Source organism: Heptranchias perlo, chromosome 13 (assembly GCF_035084215.1).
Source record: "Heptranchias perlo isolate sHepPer1 chromosome 13, sHepPer1.hap1, whole genome shotgun sequence".
Lineage (NCBI taxonomy): Eukaryota > Metazoa > Chordata > Chondrichthyes > Hexanchiformes > Hexanchidae > Heptranchias > Heptranchias perlo.
In genome coordinates, this window is record NC_090337.1 from 61131572 (window position 1) to 61153924 (window position 22353).

The 22353-nt window shown below is 48.1% G+C and overlaps 1 protein-coding gene and 1 pseudogene across 1 annotated transcript in view; both read left to right on the plus strand.

Annotated features, from left to right (window-relative positions):
- crocc2 (ciliary rootlet coiled-coil, rootletin family member 2) overlaps nucleotides 1–22353 on the plus strand; it is a 274117-nt gene that overhangs the window by 42168 nt on the left and 209596 nt on the right. The window lies entirely within an intron of this gene.
- LOC137331766 (U6 spliceosomal RNA) lies at nucleotides 2292–2383 on the plus strand (annotated as a pseudogene).

Here is a 22353-nt window from a genome sequence, read left to right on the forward strand (position 1 = left end):
TTCGCTGATGACACAAAACTGTGGGAATGTTGGGAATGTGAATTGTGAGGAGGATGCAAAGAGGCTTCGAGGGGAGATAGGCTAAGTGAGTGGGCAAGAACATTGCAGATGGAATATAATGTGGATAAATGTGAAGTTATCCAGTTTGGTAGGAAAAACAGAAATGCATAGTATTTTTTAAATGGTAAGAGATTGGGAAATGTTGATGTTCAAAAGGACCTGGGTGTCCTTGTACATGAGTCACTGAAAGCAAACATGCAGATGCAGAAAGCAATTAGGGAGGCAAACGGTATGTTGGCCTTTATTACAAGAGGATTTGAGTACAGGAGTAAAGATGTCTTCCTGCAATTATATAGGGCCTTGGTGAGACCGCACCTGGAGTATTGTGTATAATTTTGGTCTCCTTACCTAAGAAAGGATATACTTGGAATAGAGGGAGTGCAACGAAGATTCACCAGACTGATTCCTGGGATAATGGGATTGTTGTATGAGGAGAGACTGAGTAGACTGGGCCTGTATTCTCTAGAGTTTAGAAGAATGAGAGGTGATCTCATTGAAACATACAAAATTCTTACAGGGCTTGACAGGGTAGATGCAGGGAGGATGTTTCCCCTGGCTGGGGAATCTAGAACCAGGGGTCACAGACTCAGAATAAAGGGTCGGCCATTTAGGACTGAGATGAGGAGAAATTTCTTCACTCAGAGGGTGGTGAATCTTTGGAATTCTCTACCCCACAGGGCTGTGGAGGCTCAGTCATTGAGTACATTCAAAACAGAGATCGATAGCTTTCTAGATATTAAAGGCATCAAGGGATATGGGGATAGTGCAGGAAAATGGCGTTGAAGTGGAAGATCAGCCGTGATCTTGTTGAATGGCGGAGCAGGCTCGAGCGGCCGAATGGCCTATTCCTGCTCCTATTTCTTATTTCCTTATGTTCTTATGAATCATGTTAGCTACCCTGTGATGTCTCTGAGTGAGATAGTCTACCAGGGGAGGACTGTGCATTCCCACTGAAATCTGGGTTGAGGCTGCTGAAAAAAAATCTCGCATAGGACCCTTGCAGGCCCCCAGACTGAGAATAACCTCCATCCCATCAGTCTGGGCTACATTCAACTCCTGTATACTTAACAATTTATTTCCATTTGGTACTGTATGGATCTTGTGCTTCTCAGTGTCAGCTACCTATGCCTGGCCTGTACATATCAAGTAAAGGGGAACTGTAACTCCAGTCAGGTATTGTACAGCCTATGCACGTCTCAGTGTCAGCTCTTGTTCATGTGCAGTGCACAGGCTGATTCTATGACCCATGGTCTCATCTAGTGAGGACCCTCTCTGTGGCCTCATTAAGTTACCCCAACTGTACAACTGACTTGGTGCCAGTGCTGAAAGCATAATCTCACATTTTTAGATGGAAAAAAAATGAAGGCAGAACAAATACTGAGGATCAATGCAACTAGTTTCAGAGGAATTTGGATCTTTTAGTAAAAGGGCTGGTGGATGGCAAATACACTTCAGTATAAGCAGGTGTAAAGATAACCAGGATAGGAGCAAGTGGACATAAGTTATAAGTTATAAGTTAGGAAGAAATAGGGAATAGTATAAATGGGTTCAAGAGACTGATGTGCGTTGGGCGAAAGACTGTATATGATAAGAAGGCAGGAAGATGATGTTTTACCTCTTCTGATCATCAGCCATTCACAGGACATGTTAGACTTCATTACATACGAACACATTATTTATAAGAGCTGACTCTGTCACTGCTCCCCACCTATCACAATGGCTGGTGGTATATACAATATTGTCGTAGCTACAAATAGTTCTATCAAACTTCTGCAGCATCTAATGGCTCAGAAATAGTTTCTCAGCAATTTTTGGAGTGCTTTCTGTAGCCGAGAGCAGAGATCACAATTTTCAAGAGTTTCAAAGTAACTGTACTTGGCCAATCTCAGTCACCAAGCAATTCTTTTCTTCTTGTCTCTGACTTTGTGCAGAATCATTGCGCTTCTGCCAAGGCTCACTTTCCTGGGTGTTTCCATGATGCTTTCATTTCAATTGTAAACAATTTTACAACACCAAGTTATAGTCCAGCAATTTTATTTTAAATTCACAAGCTTTCGGAGGCTACCTCCTTCGTCAGGTGAACGATGTGAAAAATGTGACTATAACTTGGTGTTGTAAAATTGTTTACAATTGTGAACGCCAGTCCATCACCGGCATCTCCACATCATGACTTTCATTTCAAGGCAGTCCACTGTGTCAGCACTCTTTGACCCAGAAAGGCAAATCTCTGGGTGGCCTTAGGCAGCATATATACTAAAATTGGAACGATACAGAGAAGATTAGCAAGGATGACACGCACGTTCGTGAAGTTTTCCATGTTTTTAGGATATGTTGATAGGGTTAGATGAATAAGGGTGGGAGGAGGCTCACATGGAGCATAAACACCAGCGTGGACCTGTTGGGCTGAATGGCCTGTTTCTGTGCTATACATTCTTTGTAATTCTTTGTAATATGGGAGATCAAGGCTATCACCTGAGCCATGGCTCATGACACCTCTGTGGATTTCTAGGACATGAGCCGAGTACTGGTATAATGAGGTCCATGTAGCCACTAGAGTCAGAATTGAGCACACCATTGGCATGTAGAAGGCATGCTTCAGGTGGCTGGATTGACCTGGGCAACCTGTAATATCGTCTGGCTAGGGTCTCAGGGATCATGGTTGTGTTCTGTGTGCTGCACAGCTTTGCCTTACAAAGAGGCCCCACCATGGAGGAGAAAAGCACACAAGGGCAGTTGGGACATCGACCATAGGAGCAGTCTGAAGAGGAGAATTGTATTCCAGCACAATCATGGCCCAGCATATTCCTCACTCTACCATTACCAACAAGCCAGGGGATCAACCCTGGTTCAATGAGAAATATAGAAGAGCATGCCAGGAGCAGCACCAGGCGTACGTAAAAATGAGGTGCCAACCTGGTGAAGCTACAATACATGCATGCTAAACAACGGAAGCAACATGCTATAGACAGAACTAAGCGATTCCACAACCAATGGATTCTGCAGCCCTGCCACATCCAGTCGTGAATGGTGGTGGACAATTAAACAACTAACAGGAGGAGGAGGCTCTGTAAACATCCCCATGCTCAATGATGGCAGAGTCCAGCACGTGAGTGCAAAAGACAAGGCTGAAGGGTTTGCAACCATCTTCAGCCAGAAGTGCCAAATAGATGATTCATCTCGGCCTCCTCCCGATATCCGCACCATCACAGAAGCCAGTCTTCAGCTAATTTGATTCACTCCATGTGATATCAAGAAACGGCTGAGTGCACTGGATACAGCAAAGGCTATGGGCCTCGACAGCATCCTGGCTGTAGTGCTGAAGACTTGTGATCCAGAATTAGCCAAACTGTTCCAGTACAGCTACAACACTGGCATCTACCACATTGGCATCTACCCGACAATGTGGAAAATTGTTCAAGTATGTCCTGTCCACAAAAAGCAGGACAAATCCACTCCGGCCGATTACCGCCCCATCAGTCTACTCTCAATCATCAGCAAAGTGATGAAAGGTGTCGTTGACGGTGCTGTCAAGCGGCACTTACTCACCAATAACCTGCTCACTGATGCTCAGTTTGGGTTCCGCCAGGACCACCCGGCTCCAGACCTCATTACAGCCATGGTCCAAACATGGACAAAAGAGCTGAATTCCAGAGGTGGGGTCAGAGTGACTGCCCTTGACATCAAGGCAGCATTTGACCGAGTGTGGCACCAAGGAGCCCTAGTAAAATTGAAGTCAGTGGGAATCAGGGGGAAAACTCTCCAGTGGCCAGAGTCATACCTGGCACAAAGGTAGTGGTTGTTGGAGGCCAATCATCTCCCAGATGCTGAAGCACCTGCTTCTTGGATACATATAGAGCAGGAAAAAGGAAGAGAGATTAGAATGGTTTCCTCAGTAGAGTGACATGAGGGTTTCATGATGTGGTTCACTGACAATTAATGTGAGGTATACTAGAAAGAGAAGTGAAATGCCATGACGAGACCTCAGCAGGCGCATTCCCTCCTATTTGCCCATCTCCAACACCATCAGTGACCTTCATCCTCTGGATGTGCATTGCTTCCTCCTCTTGTGGAGGCAAAGGTCTCGGATTCGGGGGTCTGTCACCTGCGGCTGATCTCTCCCTTCTGGTATGGGCTGCCATGTCCTGGATAAAGACGAACAGGCCAAATAACTCTCAGTACCCATGGCGTGGAGTAAACCTTGAGCGTCTGCACACAGCCTATAATGGCTGTGCACATGGCAAGCATTACATTACAAGCTGTTTTTGGGGTCACATAAGGTGTTGAGTGAGGAAACACAGTCAGGTGGAGGCTATGCCTTAAAGGACACTGTTCTACTTCCTGGACATTGAAAGTAAACCATTCAAGTACTTTAAAAGAATGTGGACAGAAGGCCAGTGCCAAACCTGCATAGTACAGTGCGTTCTTACGAGCTATGCCTTGTCTGACCTGACTAGATGATTAAACGTCTTCCTGCATTGAGTGGCAGTGCATCAGCTCCCTCCCCCTCCCTGAGGGCCTCTCCTTGGTACCCTCCACTGTCAGTGCTGAAGACCACCTCCCTCCTCTCCCTAACCTCCTGTTGGAGAACTTGGACCTCTGCACCTGCGAACTGGGTGAGGGGGGGGATGGGTGTTCTCCCCTACAACAACAACTTGCATTTATATAGTGCCTTTAATGCAGTAAAACGCCCCAAGGCGCTTCACAGGAGTGTTATCAAACAAAATTTGACACCGAGCCAAATGAGGAGATATTAGGACAGGTGACCAAAAGCTTGGCCAAAGATGTAGGTTTTAAGGAGCGTCTTAAAGGAGGAGAGAGAGGTAGAGAGGCAGAGAGGTTTAGGGAGGGAATTCCTGAGCTTAGGGCCTTGGCAGCTGAAGACATGGCCACCAATGATGGAATGATGGAAATTGGGGATGCACGAGAGGCCAGAATTGGAGGAATGCTGAGATCTTGGAGGGTTGTAGGGCTGGTGAGGTTACAGAGATAGAGATGGGTGAGGCCATGGAGGAATTTGAAAATAAGGATGAGAATTTTAAAATCGAGGCTTTGCCGGACCGGGAGCCAATGTAGGTCAGCGAGCACAGGGATGATGGGTGAACGGGACTTGGTGCGAGTTAGGATACGGGCAGCAGAGTCTTGAATGAGCTCAAGTTTACGGAGGGTGCAAGGTGGGAGGCCGGCCAGGAGACCATTGGAATAATTGACACAGAAATACTTACACAATCCTTGGCACCCCCTGTAAATATTGACACACTCCTAGTGATCCCCTGTAAATACTAACACACTCCTGGTGACCCCCTGCAAATACTGACACACTCCTGGTCACCCCCTGTAAATACTGATTTACTCCTGGTGACCCCCTGCAAATACTGACACACTCCTGGTCACCCCCTGCGAATACTGACACACTCCTGGTGATCCCCTGTAAATACTGACACACTCCTGGTGATCCCCTGTAAATACTGACACACACCTGGTCACCCCCTGCAAATATTGACACATTTGAGGGATCACCTGAAAATATTGACATACTCCTAAATCCCTGTACAAAATAGTATTGGTTACCCAAACAAAAACTGCCATTGTTTTATATATTGTACAGCAACAGAAATAAAATGTTAGCAGGTCAACAAATACAGATAAAATACAGTAACCTGATGACAAATACAGGTTTGAAACCCTCTGTTTTAACATGATTTGTTTTCATCTTTCACTGGAATTCTTTGAGGGAGTAACTAAGCTGGTGGATGACGGTAATCCAGTAGATACAGTTTACTTGGATTTTCAAAAGACATTTGCCAAAAATTCCTCATGTCAGTTTAGTAAGGAAGCTTAAGGAATAGATGACAAATTGTCCAGACGGATTTAGAATTGGCTCAACAACAGAAGACAGAGAATAGTGATAAATGGAAAATCCTCTGCCTGGAAACAGATAGCCAGTGGTGTTCAGCAGGGATCTGTTCTGAAACCTCTGCCTATCAGAATATTTGTCAATGATATGGAACACGATGTCTGGTGGTAATATTACATTTGCTGATGACCCAAAGTTCTGTGGACGGAAAATGAGTAAAAAGGAGTTTGATTATCTTCAGAGAGACTTGGACCAGCTTATGTAAATGGGCTGGGATGTGGCAGATAAGATGTTAAATGTAGGGCAGTGCATATAGAAACACGTAACAGTAAACGTGTATAATATGAAGGGATATTATTTGAAAATAGGTCAGTGGAATCGTGGGGCAAAGCAAGCTTAATCCCACTGGGATTCACCTTAAAGGGGAAAACACCTCTAAAATTCCTGGGGTAACGTGAAAGGGTCCGATTCTTTCCATGGAGCTAGGCAGTTTTGATAGGAGAGGAGCTCCACTGATCTATCAACCATACTCCTGAGAGCACGTTGTCGGTGTAAAGAAATTATCAATATAATGGAAGCAGAACAGGAGCTGGAGGAAGAGGAAATGAGAGGGGCACACAGGAAAAGGCTACATCAATGGACAAGACTGACTAGGAGGTCCCCTTCCACCAGAATCTACAGTCCACACTGCTCCCTCAATTATATCTCAGAAGAGGTCTGCTTAAGGACCAATAAGGAGGCATAGAAGGAACTCTGTCTCTTGTTGCAAACTGACCTGCAAACACCCTCTCAAACACAGAAAACTGGACTTCATATCACAAAGTGGCTTTACTGTGCACTTATATATTTACAGTAAGTGGTTCTTATTACCACCCTGCCTACCCCTGGTGCCTCTTTGCGCTGTTCTTGAACCGACCCTGGTGCTGCTTGGAAGTGATGCCTGAGGTCCAGGGTTGCCAGTGATGCTTGACAATGCTGTGGTGGCATGAGCCTCTTGGGACCAAAATGGCCCTCATCTCAGGGCTTCTGCATCCTGGAGGACTCTTTCGGAGACTGTGTCACCACTACACATGGGCAGCCTAGTCCTGTCTCCTGGTACCTACATGAGCAGGTATCGGAGCAGGGTGGCTAGAAAGGTCGCATAAGCTGTCATCAGGGGAAAGGATGGCAGCAGAAGCTGGATTCTGGTCCCCCGAGGCCTGTAGGCTACTTGTCAAAGACATATTAGCTGTGGCTCAGTGAGCAGCACTCTCTCCTCTGAGTCAGAAGGTTGTGGGTTCAAGTTCCCACTCTAGAGACTTTGAGCACAAATTCCAGGCTGATACTTCAGTGCCAAACTGAAGGAGTGCTGCACTGACTGGAGGTACCATTGTTCAGATGAGATGTTAAACCAAGGCCCCATCTGCTCTTTCAGGTGGATGTAAAAGATCGCAGCACTATTTCAAAGAAAAGCAAGGGAGTTCTCCCTGGTGTCCTGGCCAATATTTATCCCTAAAATAGTACTTTGTTGGTTGTGAAGTGCTTTGGGACATTCTGAGGTTGTGATAGGTGCTGCATAAATGCAAGTTTTTCCTTTTTTTTTAAAGCAGTCATTGACGTCGCTCCATCAGAGGGGATGGATGCAGATGTTTGCAACCACCCAAACGGTGTATGTCGAATCCTTCTTGCACAGCAGCATTGAAGATGGTATTGGTCTTCACCATGACCTCTTTCATCTGTCTCAGTCCTCTGAGGTGATCCTCAATGCTTCCATGTGAGTGTGATGCCCATCCTGTATCGATCTTTTTAGAGCAGGACCTCTGAGATCATGAGACCCGGGGGCTGACTTCTGAGGAGCCTCTGCTCCTCACTGTCAGATTCCCACCTTCACCTCTGGCTCCTCTAGCACCATGAGGGTAACGAATGAAGGAGTGCCACATGTATAAAGAGATTGCAAGGAAGGGTCAAGGGAGTATGTAACTTTCTTTGGCTGCTCTGGTTAGATTCAAGGAGGTAGCATTCACTCACTCACTGCCACACTTTTGGCGGGTGTCCGAGAAAGTGTTTCATATCCGCGGTCTCTGTGTCTCTGCCAGGCATTTTCCGACCCCCATCTCACCCCTCCCATCTTCTCTTCCCCTCAGTGTGCAATAACAGTGTACTAAATGCCAGTGGGTGCATTTGAACTTATTCCTGTTTGCCATGGTGACTGGAAATAAAGATTAAATGGCCATATATGGCTGTGGGAATTCAAAAGGTTTGTTTTTTCAACATTGCTGGATACTGACCCTCAAAACCAAAATGAATTGGGAGCCCATCTTTTCTGGAGTCATTTTCCTTTTTTATATATATATATAAACTTTCCACCCAGAAGGTGCTGAATACTATCGGGATACTGCCCCAAATGCTGGCTGCCCTCCAGTACCTTGTCGAAACAGCATTTCTCATATGTGAACCGAGACAGTGAGTGCCGGGAGGCTATTTAATCCTTTAGTGCATCGTGGCCAAGCTCAAGGCTGTTCTCACCCGCCGTCCATGAAAGTGTTTTCCAGCATGGGTCACTGGACAGCATTCTGGATCAGGAACCCTGGTGATTCCCTGTAAATACTGAAAGAACGAAAGACTTGCATTTACGTGGCGCCTTTCATGACCTCAGGACATCCAAAGCGCTTCACAGCCAATGAAGTACTGTTGACAGATAGTTCCTGTTGTAAAGTAGGAAAGGTGCAGCCAATTTATGCACAGCATGATCCCACAAACAGAAATGTGCTAATAACCCAATAATCGGTTTTCGTGATTTTAGTTGAGAGATAGATATTGGTCAGGACGCTGGGTAAAACTCCCCTGCTCTTCCTCAAAATAGTGCTTGGGGATCTTTTACATCCACCTGAGAGTGCAGATGGAGCCTTGGTTTAACATCTCATCTGAAAGACGGCACCTCCGGCAGTGTACCTCTGGTACTGCACTGGAGTGTCAGCTCAGATTTTGTGCTCAAATCTTGGGAGTGGGATTTGAACCCACAACCTTTACAATTTACAAATTACAAGGAGTAATTGTAGCACCCTTATCATCAACCTGCTGAACTCAACACAGATTGGGGATTAACCTTGGGACCTTCATGATCTGCATGGCTCAGTGCCTCACACTGGACTCCCTCAGGCGATATTTTAACTCATTCAGTGTGGAGGATGATTATGAAAAATTTGATTTTTGGGGTTGGGGTTGGATATCGAGAAGCATAGCACTGGTAAGGCCAGTGGTATTTGGCAATGTCAAGCTCTTACTCAGTAAAGTTAGATTGTTGGTGCTTCTGTAGTTATACAGCATGAGGAAAAAGCACCACCAAGCAAGAGGAAAGAGGGGAGAGAATCAAACTACAATGTGTGATTTGTATGAAACTTAATTATTACACACTCCACGCTGCCGCACAACAGTAACAAGGAGGCCTCAAATGCAGCCTGGATGCAGAGCTAAAGGTAGAAGGGTTAATGGTGCTGCTCATTTTGAAAACCTCTCAATTAAACAATGCAAATAAGAGTTATATTTACTGTGCCTGCCATGCTCAAGTTTTCCAACAGGGATAATAAAGGAAGTGAATTAATGACCTGGGAATTTTAATTAGGGATCAGCGGGTGCCAGGGGGCTGAATATAGTCGAAATGTTCCTTGGTCCAACGGTGGAGCCAAGCACAACTGCCAAGGTCATTAAGAGTAATTTGCAGTCCGACTGGAACAGCAAGGGGCCATTGTGTCAGTCCGTAACTTGAGCGAGCGAAGTTGAAGTATCCCTCTAAGCTGTGTGTATTTCAGTGGCCCAAAGTCATTAGCACTGGTTGGGCTTTGTGGGACCATCTTGTTGGCTTCTTGCCAGCTTCACTTTTTGTCTCGTTTACCTTTCAGTTTTGTTTTAAGTCAGATCGGAAAGGTCTCGCAGCAGAACAGCCTGCTCAGCCCTCGATACAATTCTTTTATATTGGACTGTTTTGAGCTCAGGTTATTAAAGGGACCAGTGATATCACAGAGTACCAGTCCCAGCCTAAAGAAAGCTCAATGTATGGACCTGGATCTAGAATCAACCAGCCAGCTCCATGGTGTTGAGCAACCTAAATTATTGAGCAGAAAAACAGCTAAAAATGATCAGCCTAATGCAGCATATTAATAGCTACACTTGAAGTTGTTCGCATCTAAGGGGAAATTTTGCAGAGCTGAGTACATTGCATTTCATGGTGAAGAAAAGATGGCTTCTCAACGCGAATCCTTCATACCTCTTTGCAGATGAGTCCCACACTTACTGGCTTCTGCACTGCCTCTTCCCCCAAGAGCTCAATTCACCTGTATGAAATGGATGCAACCATGGAAGGTCTGGCCTATGGGAGTTGGCTTCTTAAAGATGGGTGATTGGAAAGTATATTACTTTACCTACTTTTTGCATTGGTACGTTACTTTTTTGTTGCTGTTCAGGCCCAATATTTTTGCGTTGCAAGACTTTTATTTTCAACTCCCTTTCTTCCAACAGTCTTGTTTCTTGCTACTATTTCACTTAGTTAAAGCAGTTCACAAGGGGATATTCAGGCAGGTGCGACTATAGCCTCATGTGTTATATATGCAGTCGTCCTTACCCAGGACCCGTACGTACGGGCCCAGACAGTCTGTCCTGGGCACCTCAGAGGAAACCTGTGCAGCATCTCACCTTCACGAAGGAGGCTGTCATATAGCAATGCCATCTCCTGGAGGTTGAGTCACGGACAATTTGCACCCCAAGGTTGACACTTCTCTCTACTGCATTAAATTTTGAAGCCCTTGGACCTTCCGAGATGTGACAAATCAGTCAGCCTGCTGTCCACAGATGGATCAATAAGTGGCCTTGTTTGCAAAGGGGTGACGCATTCATCGGTTTCCCCGAGGTAAAGAAGCGTGGGCTGGACAGAGCACTGAGTTTTTACCAGGTGACAGGGTTCCTGAGAGTGCAGCCCATGCACTGTACAGGTCACCAAGCCTGGCTGCCACCTCCTGTTCTTGCAGTTCCAAACAACAACCCACTTCCCACCCACCTCAGGAGCATGCCCACTTCACCAGCCAGCAAATGGAGGAGATGGTAGAATGGTGCTGTGCCGCTCCATCACTTGTTCACAAACTCTATTTCATGCTTCCACGTTGGGGGTTCTCTCATTTCATTGCTGCCTGCCACTTCTTGCCCTCCTCTCACACCTACATTTAAAATCCATTTTGAGCTCAAATTCTAGATTCCAGCCTGTGAGCGGCCACTTTATCTCTTAAACAGGCACATGCCTTGGAATCGAAGATGCCAGCCAGATGCCTCTGGTGCCCACTCTGGATGATTCACCAGCACACACACGGCCAATGCAGAAAAACATCCTCTCCGCCTTTTTCAAAGTTTGATCGATGATGCAAGAGTTCTGCGCTCCACCGTTCTGGCCATGGGTGTCTCTTTTAATTGGGCAATTTTCCTAGTCCACTCAAGCAGTTGATGCCTCAATTACTGTTGCAGATGGCAGACTGTCTACTTTCCCACACACACACAGAACACACACACATGCACACACATGGAACACACACAGAACACATACAGACATAATGCATACACACACATGCACACACATGCACATATATGCACACGCGCACATATATGCACACACAGAACACACACGCATACACACACAAACACATATTCACACACACAGCGCAGAAACAAGAAATTTAAGCTCTGTCCTAATATTATTCCTTTTTTGATGCAGTGAGCTCTCAGTGTGAGACCGTCTCCAGGAGCCAGTCTCACAACACTAGAGTTTCACACCGCCTGCAGTATAACTGCAATCTGGTGCGCAGTCAACTTTAAAGAGCTCCCAGATGGCCCATTAGTTATCTTCTAATATTAAAGCTTTTTTTTTGTTGTTGTGGAGGACTCTCAATATCCAAAGCATTATACTCTCCGCTACACCCTGAGACTATCACCAGCCAGACTGTAAAAAATATTCTTTCTCATAATAGATATTCTTGAAAAGAAGCCAAAGCAGATAATAAACGGATATTCCCTTTCAAACACTGAAACCACTGTACAAAATTAAATTCTCTTCACTTTCTCTGAAGCCTCACTCAGGTTCCAGCCCAATGGTGTTTGCTGTGTTCCCCATCCCCCCTCCCAGTGCATCCATCGATTGGGCAAAATACATAACAGAAGGGGGGAAAAAAACCTCAATTTCTCATCAACACACAATCAGAAAGCATGTCCTGCATTTCATCTGATTTTACAGTTTAGAAAAATAACTATGATTAAGTACACATTGAATTTGAATACAGCTATTTAGGAATGAGGCACTCAGGCTTGGAGCGTGGGAAGCAGGGGATAGAGCCAAAAAAAACAAGATAAGGGGACATGTGAGATGGAGACGAGGCTCTGCGATAGATTTTGACAGGGATATTTTTGTACTGTATCATATAAGTGGAAATGTGTTAATAAACAGAGGATAAGTTAGTATTTTTTTTAACAAGGTTAAAGAGAAAAAAAAATGCTAATGATGGAAATCTGAAACAAAAACAGAAAATGCTTTAAATACACAGCAGGACCCAAGGTCATAGGATCACAAATCATTACATAGGAATAGGAGTAGGCAGCTCAATCCCTCGAGCCTGCTCCGCCATTCAATTAGATCATGGCTGATCTGTACCTCAACTCCATTTACCTGCCTTTGCTCCATATCCCTTGATGCCCGTACCTAACAAAAATCTATCAATCTCATCTTGAAAGTTCAAATTGTCCCAGCATCCACAACCTTTTGGGGCGGATGGAGAGTTCCAGATTTCCACTACTGTTTTGTGTGAAGATGTACTTCCTGATTTCAGACAAGAAAGACCACTCGACCTATCTCAGCTGATCCGTCCAGAATTACCTTGCAGTCCCTCCATCACAGCATTCAATTGTTTCTTAAATAATCCCAGACTTTTTGCTCCTCTACCGTACATAGACGTCCATTCTATATGTTGAGTTTTGTGTTCTTTGTGTGAAGAATCATAGAATCATAGAAAGTTATGGGACAGAAGGAGGCCATTTGGCCCACCGTGTCCGTGCCGGCTGAAAAAGAGCTATCTATCCAGCTTAATCCCACTTTCCAACACTTGGTCTGTAACCCTATAGGTTACGGCACTTCAAGTGCTTCCCAACATCAGCCTTAAATTTGCCTTGTCCTAGCTTTAACCTGCAGTGTCCAAGCCCAACCATCTTCAGCTGCTTCACCAATGACCTTCCCTCCATCATAAGGTCAGAAATGGGGATGTTCGCTGATGATTGCACAGTGTTCAGTTCCATTCGCAACCCCTCAAATAATGAAGCAGTCCGTGCCACATGCAGCAAGACCTGGACAACATCCAGGCTTGGGCTCATAAGTGGCAAGTAACATTCGCGCCAGAAAAGTGCCAGGCAATGACCATCTCCAACAAGAGAGAGTCTAACCACCTCCCCTTGACATTCAACGGCATTACCATCGCCGAATCCCCCACCATCAACATCCTGGGGGTCACCATTGACCAGAAACTTAACTGGACCAGCCATATAAATACTGTGGCTACAAGAGCAGGTCAGAGGCTGGGTATTCTGCGGCGACTGACTCATCTCCTGACTCCCCAAAGCCTTTCCACCATCTACAAGGCACAAGTCAGGAGTGTGTGGAATACTCTCCACTTGCCTGGATGAGTGCAGCTCCAACAACACTCAAGAAGCTTGACACCATCCAGGACAAAGCAGCCCGCTTGATTGGCAACCCCATCCACCACCCTAAACGTTCACTCCCTTCACCACCAGCGCACAGTGGCTGCAGTGTGTACCATCCACAGGATGCACTGCAGCAACTCGCCAAGGCTTCTTCGACAGCACCTCCCAAACCCGCGACCTCTACCACCTAGAAGGACAAGAGCAGCAGGTACATGGAACAACACCACCTGCACGTTCCCCTCCAAGTCACACACCATCCCGACTTGGAAATATATCGCCTTTCCTTCATCGTCGCTGGGTCGAAATCCTGGAACTCCTTTCCTAACAGCACTGTGGGAGAACCTTCACCACACGGACTGCAGCGGTTCAAGAAGGCGGCTCACCACCACCTTCTGAAGGGCAATTAGGGATGGGCAATAAATTCTGGCCTTGCCAGCGACACCCACATACAATGAACGAATAAACAAAAGTTTAACTGTTTGGCTGAAGTACCTGAGGGCATCAAGTGCCTGTGAAGCTGTACATCAGGCAACGAGTCAATGCTGTCAGGGGAGGAAATGAAGGGAGGATATTGGTGAAGGGGGATAAAAAAACACTATTAAGGCTCAGATCTAAAATGGCCACCATGTGCCATTCAGGCCATGGAATGTGGCTGTGGTCTGAAAATCATGTTCATAGGCAATCTGAGCAGCAAGATGGTCATATCCCCTCCATCGCTAAAGCCGTCTCCAAGAGCCTCGCTGTCACCTTTTGTGCCATATTCAATGACTTTTAACTCTCTGTGAAGGCCAAGTCTCTTTGAATCAGTTCCCGTATCTTGCGAAGTTCTTTGAGTACCTCTCTCGGATTCCTGGACGGGGTACAGGAAATAGATTGTCTAATGGCTAATCCTTCCCTTGCCTCCAACCCCTCCCTTCTCTCTCTCTCGCGTTGTCACAAGCTTTCTTTTTTCTTTCTATTTTGGTCAACCTACTGTGCCCAGTGCTCCTCTTAGCTTTCTTCTTAAGCTCCAAATACCCCATCATACGCACTCTTCCTCCTCCTTGCATCTTCACTCTGTTGAAATCAAGACTTATTGCATTGTCCTACTCCAACTCCATCTTTCCCAGAAGCGAAGAACTCCTCAGCTCCCTCATTTTCCCCAATCTACCTAAACTGGTGTCACCCAATCATAAATCTTTTTGATTTATCTTTTCTTCTCTGTTTGCTCTTTTCATAATTAGCAGTTTCATGCACTGTGGGCCTTGTAGTAGAGATTTATGCACATGGTTAACCACACATAGTTTATATCATCCAACTGTTTTCTATTAAGCAGTTTGCAGGTTGTTCAATCCCTTAACTCTCTCTGTGATTGGAATCTCTGTTGTTCCTTTTCTTATCCTTTTATTTTTTCCAACCTTATTAAAGTGCCTAGTTATTGAAGGGTGGTGTTGTTCGCATGCGCCTGCTGCCCTTGTCCTTCTAGGTTATAGAGGTCACGGGTTTGGGAGGTGCTGTCGAAGAAGCCTTGGCGAGTTGCTGCAGTGCATCCTGTGGATGGTACACACTGCAGCCACAGTGCGCCGATGGTGAAGGGAATGAATGTTTAGGGTGGTGGATGGGGTGCCAATCAAGTGGGCTGCTTTGTCCTGGATGGTGTCGAGCTTCTTGAGTGTTGTTGGAGCTGCACTCATCCAGGCAAGTGGAGAGTATTCCATCACACTCCGGACTTGTGCCTTGTTGACGGTGGAAAGGCTTTGGGGAGTCAGGAGGTGAGTCACTCGCCGCAGAATACCCAGCCTCTGACCTGCTCTTGTAGCCACAGTATTTATGTGACTGGTCCAGTTAATTTTCTGGTCAATGGTGACCCCCAGGATTTTGATGGTGGGGGATTCGGTGATGGTAATGCCATTGAATGTCAAGGGGAGGTAGTTAGATTCTCTCTTGTTGGAGATGGCTATTGCTTGGCACTTGTCTGGGGCGAATGTTACTTGCCACTTATCAGCCCAAGCCTGGATATTGTCCATGTCTTGCTGCATGCGGGCACACGCTGCTTCAATATCCGAGGGGTTGCAAATGGAACTGAACACTGTGCAATCATCAGCGAACATCCCCATGATGGAGGGAAGGTCATTGATGAAGCAGCTGAGAATGGTTGGGCCTAGGACACTGCCCTGAGGAACTCCTGTAGCAATGTTCTGGGGCTGAGATGATTGGCCTCCAACAACCACTACCATCTTCCTTTGTGCTGGGTATGACTCCAGCCACTGGAGAGTTTTCCCTCTGATTCCCATTGACTTCAATTTTACGAGGGCTCCTTGGTGCCACACTCAGTCAAATGCTGCTGTCAAGGGCAGTCATTCTCACCTCACTTCTGCAATTCTGCTCTTTTGTCCATTTTTGGACCAAGGCTGCAATGAGGTCTGGAGCCGAGTGGTCCTGGCGGAACCCAAACTGAGCATCCGTAAGCAGGTTATTAGTGAGTAAGTGCCACTTGATAGCACTGTCGACGACACCTTCCATCACTTTGCTGATGATTGAGAGTAGACTGATGGGGCAGTAATTGTCCAGATTGGATTTGTCCTGCTTTTTGTGGACAGGACATACCTGGGCAATTTTCCACATTGTCGGGTAGATGCCAGTGTTGTAGCTGTACTGAAACAGTTTGGCTAGAGGCACGGCTAGTTCTGGAGCACAAGTCTTTAGCACTACAGTTGGGATGTTGTCGCAGCCCATAGCCTTTGCTATATCCAGTGCACAGAGCCGTTTCTTGATGTCACGTGGAGTGAATCGAATTGGCTGAAGACTGGCTTCTGTGATGGTGAGGGGATATCGGGAGGAGGCCGAGATGGATCATCCACTCGGCACTTCTAGCTGAAGATGGTTGCAAACGCTTCAACCTTGTCTTTTGCACTCACGTGCTGGACTCCGCCATCATTGAGGATGGGGATGTTTACAGAGCCTTCTCCTCCCGTTCGTTGTTTAATTGTCCACCACCATTCACGACTGGATGTGGCAGGACTGCAGAGCTTTGATCTAATCCGCTGGTTGTGGAATTGCTTAGCTCCGTCTATAGCAGATTTGCTTCCGCTGTTTAGCATGCATGTAGTCCTGAATTGTAGTTTCACCAGGTTGGCACCTCATTTTTAGGTACGCCTGGTGCTGCTCCTGGCATGCTCTTCTACACTCCTCATTGAGCCAGGGTTGATCCCCTGGCTTGTTGGTCATGGTAGAGTGAGGAATATGCCGGGTCATGAGGTTACAGATTGTGCTGGAATACAATTCTGCTGCTGCTGATGGCCCACAGCACCTCATGGATGCCCAGTTTTGAGCTGCTAGATCTGTTCTGAAGCTATCCCATTTAGCACAGTGATAGTGCCACACAACACGTTGGATGGTGTCGTCAGTGCGAAGACGGGACTTCGTCTCCACGAGGACTGTGCAGTGGTCACTCCTACTAATACTGTCATGGACAGATGCATCTGCGACAGGTAGATTGGTGAGGACGAAGTCAAGTAGGTTTTTCCCTTGTGTTGGTTCACTCACCATCTGCCGCAGGCCCAGTCTGGCAGCCATGTCCTTCAGGACTCAGCCAGCTCGGTCAGTAGTGGTGCTACCAAGCCATTCTTGGTGATGGATATTGAAGTCCCCCACGCAGAGTACATTCTGTGCCCTTGCTACCCTCAGTGCTTCCTCCAAGTGGTGCTCAACATGGAGGAGGACTGATTCATCAGCTGAGGGAGGGCAGTAGGTGGTAATCAGCAGGAGGTTTCCTTGCCCATGTTTGACCGATGCCATGAGATTTCATGGGGTCCGGAGTCAATGTTGAGGACTCCCAGGGCCACTCCCTCCTGACTGTATATCACTGTACCGCCACCTCTGGTTGGTCTGTCCTGCCGGTGGGACAGGACATACCCAGGGATGGTGATGGAAGAGTCTGGGACGTTGGCTGAAAGGTATGATTCTATGAATATGGCTATGACTAGTCTGTGGGACAGCTCTCCCAATTTTGGCACAAGTCCCCAGATGCTAGTGAGGACGACTTTGCAGGGTCGACTGGGCTGGGTTTGCCTTTGTCGTGTCCGGTGCCTAGTGGTCCGGTGCCGGGTAGTCTGTCTGGTTTTATTCTTATTATGACTTTTTTTAGCGAGACTGTACAACTGAGTGGCTTGCTAGGCCATTTCAGAGGGTGATTAAGAATCAACCATATTGCTGTGGGCCTGGAGTCACATATAGGCCAGACCGGGTAGGGACGGCAGGTTTCCTTCCCTAAAGGACATTAGACTTGTACAGAACCTTGGTTGGACCACACTTGAGTACCGTGAACAATTCCGGTCTCCATATTATAAAAAGAATATATAGAGGACTGGAGAACGTGCAAGAAAGATTTCCTCGGATGATACCCGAACTAAGAGGTTATACCTATCAGGAAAGATTGAACAGGCTGGGGCTCTTTTTTTCTAGAAAAGAGTAGACTGAGGGGTGACCTGATAGAGGACTTAATGATTCTGAAAGGGTTTGGTAGGGTTGACGTAGTGAAGATGTTTCCACTTGCCGGGGAGACCAGAACTAGGGGCCATAGATATAAAATAGTCACTAATAAATTCAGGGGAAACTTCTTTATCCAGAGAGTGGTTAGAATGTGGAACTCGCTACCACAAGGAATAGTTGAGGCGACTAGCATGGGTGCATTTAAGGGGAAGCTAGATAAACGCATGAGGAAGAAAGGAATAAAAGGATATGTTAATGGGGTTAGATGAAGAGGGTGGGAGGAGGCTCGTGTGGAGCATAAACACCGGCATGGACCCGTTGAGCCGAATGTCCTGTTTCTGTGCTGTACATTTCACGTAATTCTACGTAAAAAATGGACATTTTTCATGCTTGAGTCTTGATCAAGAGTGTCAGGAGGCTATTTGACAACACGGGGCACCACAACTACATCTGAACCTATTCTCAGCTGTCATCCATACATGCACACTTCCAGCAGGGGCTCAGTGGTCTGCAATCAAGAGCTGTTTGTTTTCCCCCTCTTTAACTCAGGGGCAGTGAGGCTGTGACATCCTCTGAATGCTGTCTCAGTATCGGCTAGCTCCGCACAGGCCATGGCTAGAAGGTGGGATGTTCCCGCTGGGTGCGGCTCGATTTCACCAGATTGGATGTTTCTCTCCTTCCTTGGGTGTTCAGTCAGTGATTTGGCGGGAATAACCCAGCTCCAGTTCATTTAACGGGCATCTCAATGTGGCCATTGGCTAATTTAGAATTTGCTGTTCCCACGGTTGCCAGTCCCGCTGGCTGCACCTATCAGGAAATCACAGGCAAAATGACCATCGACGGGTGGAAAATCACGGGCAGTGCACCCACGAGCTCCCCATATGTGTGTTCAGTGGGCAAGTTTGCTGCCGGTAATGTGCATTCGTCAAATCAGCCCCCTTATATTTTCTGATGAGTTGTTAGACCGAGGCCCTGTCTGCCCTCTCAGGTGGATGTAAAAGATCCCAAGGCACTATTTTGAAGATGAGCAGGGAGTTTTCCCTGGCATCCTGGCCAATATTTATCCCTCAACCAATATCACTAAAAACAGATTATCTGGTCATTATCACATTTCTGTTTGTGGGGTCTTGCTGTGCACAAATTGGCTGCCATGTTTCCTACATTACAACAGTGACTACACTTCAAAAGTATTTCAATTCATTGGCTGTAAAGCGCTTTGGGTGTCCTGAGGTCATGAAAGGTGCTACATAAATGCAAGCATTTCTTTCTTCTTTGTATTTTGGGAAACAGCAGCAGGGGTTCCCCGATCACTCATTGGGTACAATTTGCCAATTGCTGTACCAAACCATCCAGGAAGGTTGCAGGTTCAATCGACAGTCTGTGCTGCATTAGCTTATCTCAGCCAGGTAGTCGTGTGAGTGCTACAACTGATCTCAGCACTCCCAGGCTGGAGAGAGTAAAATAGTTGGTCCTGGTTACTATTCAGTGAGCGCTGCTGGAATGTGTCTGTATCGCTGGGTGGGTGTGTCTGTGGGTGTGTCTGTATCGCTGGGTGTGTGTGTCTGTATCGCTGGGTGGGTGTGTCTGTATCGCTGGGTGGGTGTGTCTGTATCGCTGGGTGGGTGTGCCTGTATCGCTGGGTGGGTGTGTCTGTATCGCTGGGTGTGTGTGTCTGTGGGTGTGCCTGTATCGCTGGGTGGGTGTGTCTGTGGGTGTGTCTGTATCGCTGGGTGTGTGTGTCTGTGGGTGTGTCTGTATCGCTGGGTGGGTGTGTCTGTGGGTGTGTCTGTATCGCTAGGTGGGTGTGTCTGTGGGTGTGCCTGTATCGCTGGGTGTGTGTGTCTGTGGGTGTGTCTGTATCGCTGGGTGTGTGTGTCTGTGGGTGTGTCTGTATCGCTGGGTGGGTGTGTCTGTATCGCTAGGTGGGTGTGTCTGTGGGTGTGTCTGTATCGCTGGGTGTGTGTGTCTGTATCGCTGGGTGGGTGTGTCTGTGGGTGTGCCTGTATCGCTGGGTGGGTGTGTCTGTGGGTGTGTCTGTATCGCTGGGTGTGTGTGTCTGTGGGTGTGTCTGTATCGCTGGGTGGGTGTGTCTGTGGGTGTGTCTGTATCGCTAGGTGGGTGTGTCTGTGGGTGTGCCTGTATCGCTGGGTGTGTGTGTCTGTGGGTGTGTCTGTATCGCTGGGTGTGTGTGTCTGTGGGTGTGTCTGTATCGCTGGGTGTGTGTGTCTGTGGGTGTGTCTGTATCGCTGGGTGGGTGTGTCTGTGGGTGTGTCTGTATCGCTGGGTGGGTGTGCCTGTATCGCTGGGTGGGTGTGTCTGTATCGCTGGGTGGGTGTGTCTGTATCACTGGGTGAGTGTGTCTGTATCGCTGGGTGGGTGTGTCTGTATCGCTGGGTGAGTGTGTCTGTATCGCTGGGTGGGTGTGTCTGTATCGCTGGGTGGGTGTGTCTGTATCGCTGGGTGGGTGTGTCTGTATCGCTGGGTGGGTGTGCCTGTATCGCTAGGTGGGTGTGTCTGTGGGTGTGTCTGTATCGCTGGGTGTGTGTGTCTGTATCGCTGGGTGTGTGTCTGTATCGCTGGGTGGGTGTGTCTGTATCGCTGGGTGGGTGTGCCTGTTTCGCTGGGTGGGTGTGCCTGTATCGCTGGGTGGGTGTGCCTGTATCGCTGGGTGTGTGTGTCTGTGGGTGTGTCTGTATCGCTGGGTGGGTGTGCCTGTATCGCTGGGTGTGTGTCTGTATCGCTGGGTGGGTGTGTCTGTGGGTGTGTCTGTATCGCTGGGTGGGTGTGCCTGTATCGCTGGGTGGGTGTGCCTGTATCGCTGGGTGGGTGTGCCTGTATCGCTGGGTGGGTGTGCCTGTATCGCTGGGTGGGTGTGCCTGTATCGCTGGGTGTGTGTGTCTGTGGGTGTGTCTGTATCGCTGGGTGGGTGTGCCTGTATCGCTGGGTGGGTGTGCCTGTATCGCTGGGTGTGTGTGTCTGTGGGTGTGCCTGTATCGCTGGGTGGGTGTGCCTGTATCGCTGGGTGGGTGTGTCTGTATCGCTGGGTGGGTGTGTCTGTATCGCTGGGTGTGTGTGCCTGTATCGCTGGGTGTGTGTGTCTGTATCGCTGGGTGTGTGTGTCTGTATCGCTGGGTGGGTGTGTCTGTATCGCTGGGTGGGTGTGTCTGTATCGCTGGGTGGGTGTGTCTGTATCGCTGGGTGGGTGTGCCTGTGGGTGTGTCTGTATCGCTGGGTGGGTGTGCCTGTATCGCTGGGTGGGTGTGCCTGTGGGTATGTCTGTATCGCTGGGTGGGTGTGCCTGTATCGCTGGGTGGGTGTGCCTGTATCGCTGGGTGTGTGTGTCTGTATCGCTGGGTGGGTGTGCCTGTATCGCTGGGTGTGTGTGTCTGTATCGCTGGGTGGGTGTGTCTGTATCGCTGGTTGGGTGTGTCTGTATCGCTGGGTGGGTGTGTCTGTATCGCTGGGTGGGTGTGCCTGTATCGCTGGGTGGGTGTGCCTGTGGGTGTGTCTGTATCGCTGCGTGGGTGTGTCTGTGGGTGTGTCTGTATCGCTGGGTGGGTGTGCCTGTATCGCTGGGTGGGTGTGCCTGTATCGCTGGGTGTGTGTGTCTGTATCGCTGGGTGGGTGTGCCTGTATCGCTGGGTGGGTGTGTCTGTATCGCTGGGTGGGTGTGTCTGTATCGCTGGGTGGGTGTGCCTGTATCGCTGGGTGGGTGTGCCTGTATCGCTGGGTGTGTGTGTCTGTATCGCTGGGTGGGTGTGCCTGTATCGCTGGGTGGGTGTGTCTGTATCGCTGGGTGGGTGTGTCTGTATCGCTGGGTGGGTGTGCCTGTATCGCTGGGTGGGTGTGCCTGTGGGTGTGTCTGTATCGCTGAGTGGGTGTGCCTGTATCGCTGGGTGGGTGTGCCTGTATCGCTGGGTGGGTGTGCCTGTATCGCTGGGTGGGTGTGTCTGTATCGCTGGGTGTGTGTGTCTGTATCGCTGGGTGGGTGTGCCTGTATCGCTGGGTGGGTGTGTCTGTATCGCTGGGTGGGTGTGTCTGTATCGCTGGGTGGGTGTGCCTGTATCGCTGGGTGGGTGTGCCTGTATCGCTGGGTGGGTGTGTCTGTATCGCTGGGTGGGTGTGCCTGTATCGCTGGGTGGGTGTGCCTGTGGGTGTGTCTGTATCGCTGAGTGGGTGTGCCTGTATCGCTGGGTGGGTGTGCCTGTATCGCTGGGTGGGTGTGCCTGTATCGCTGGGTGGGTGTGTCTGTATCGCTGGGTGGG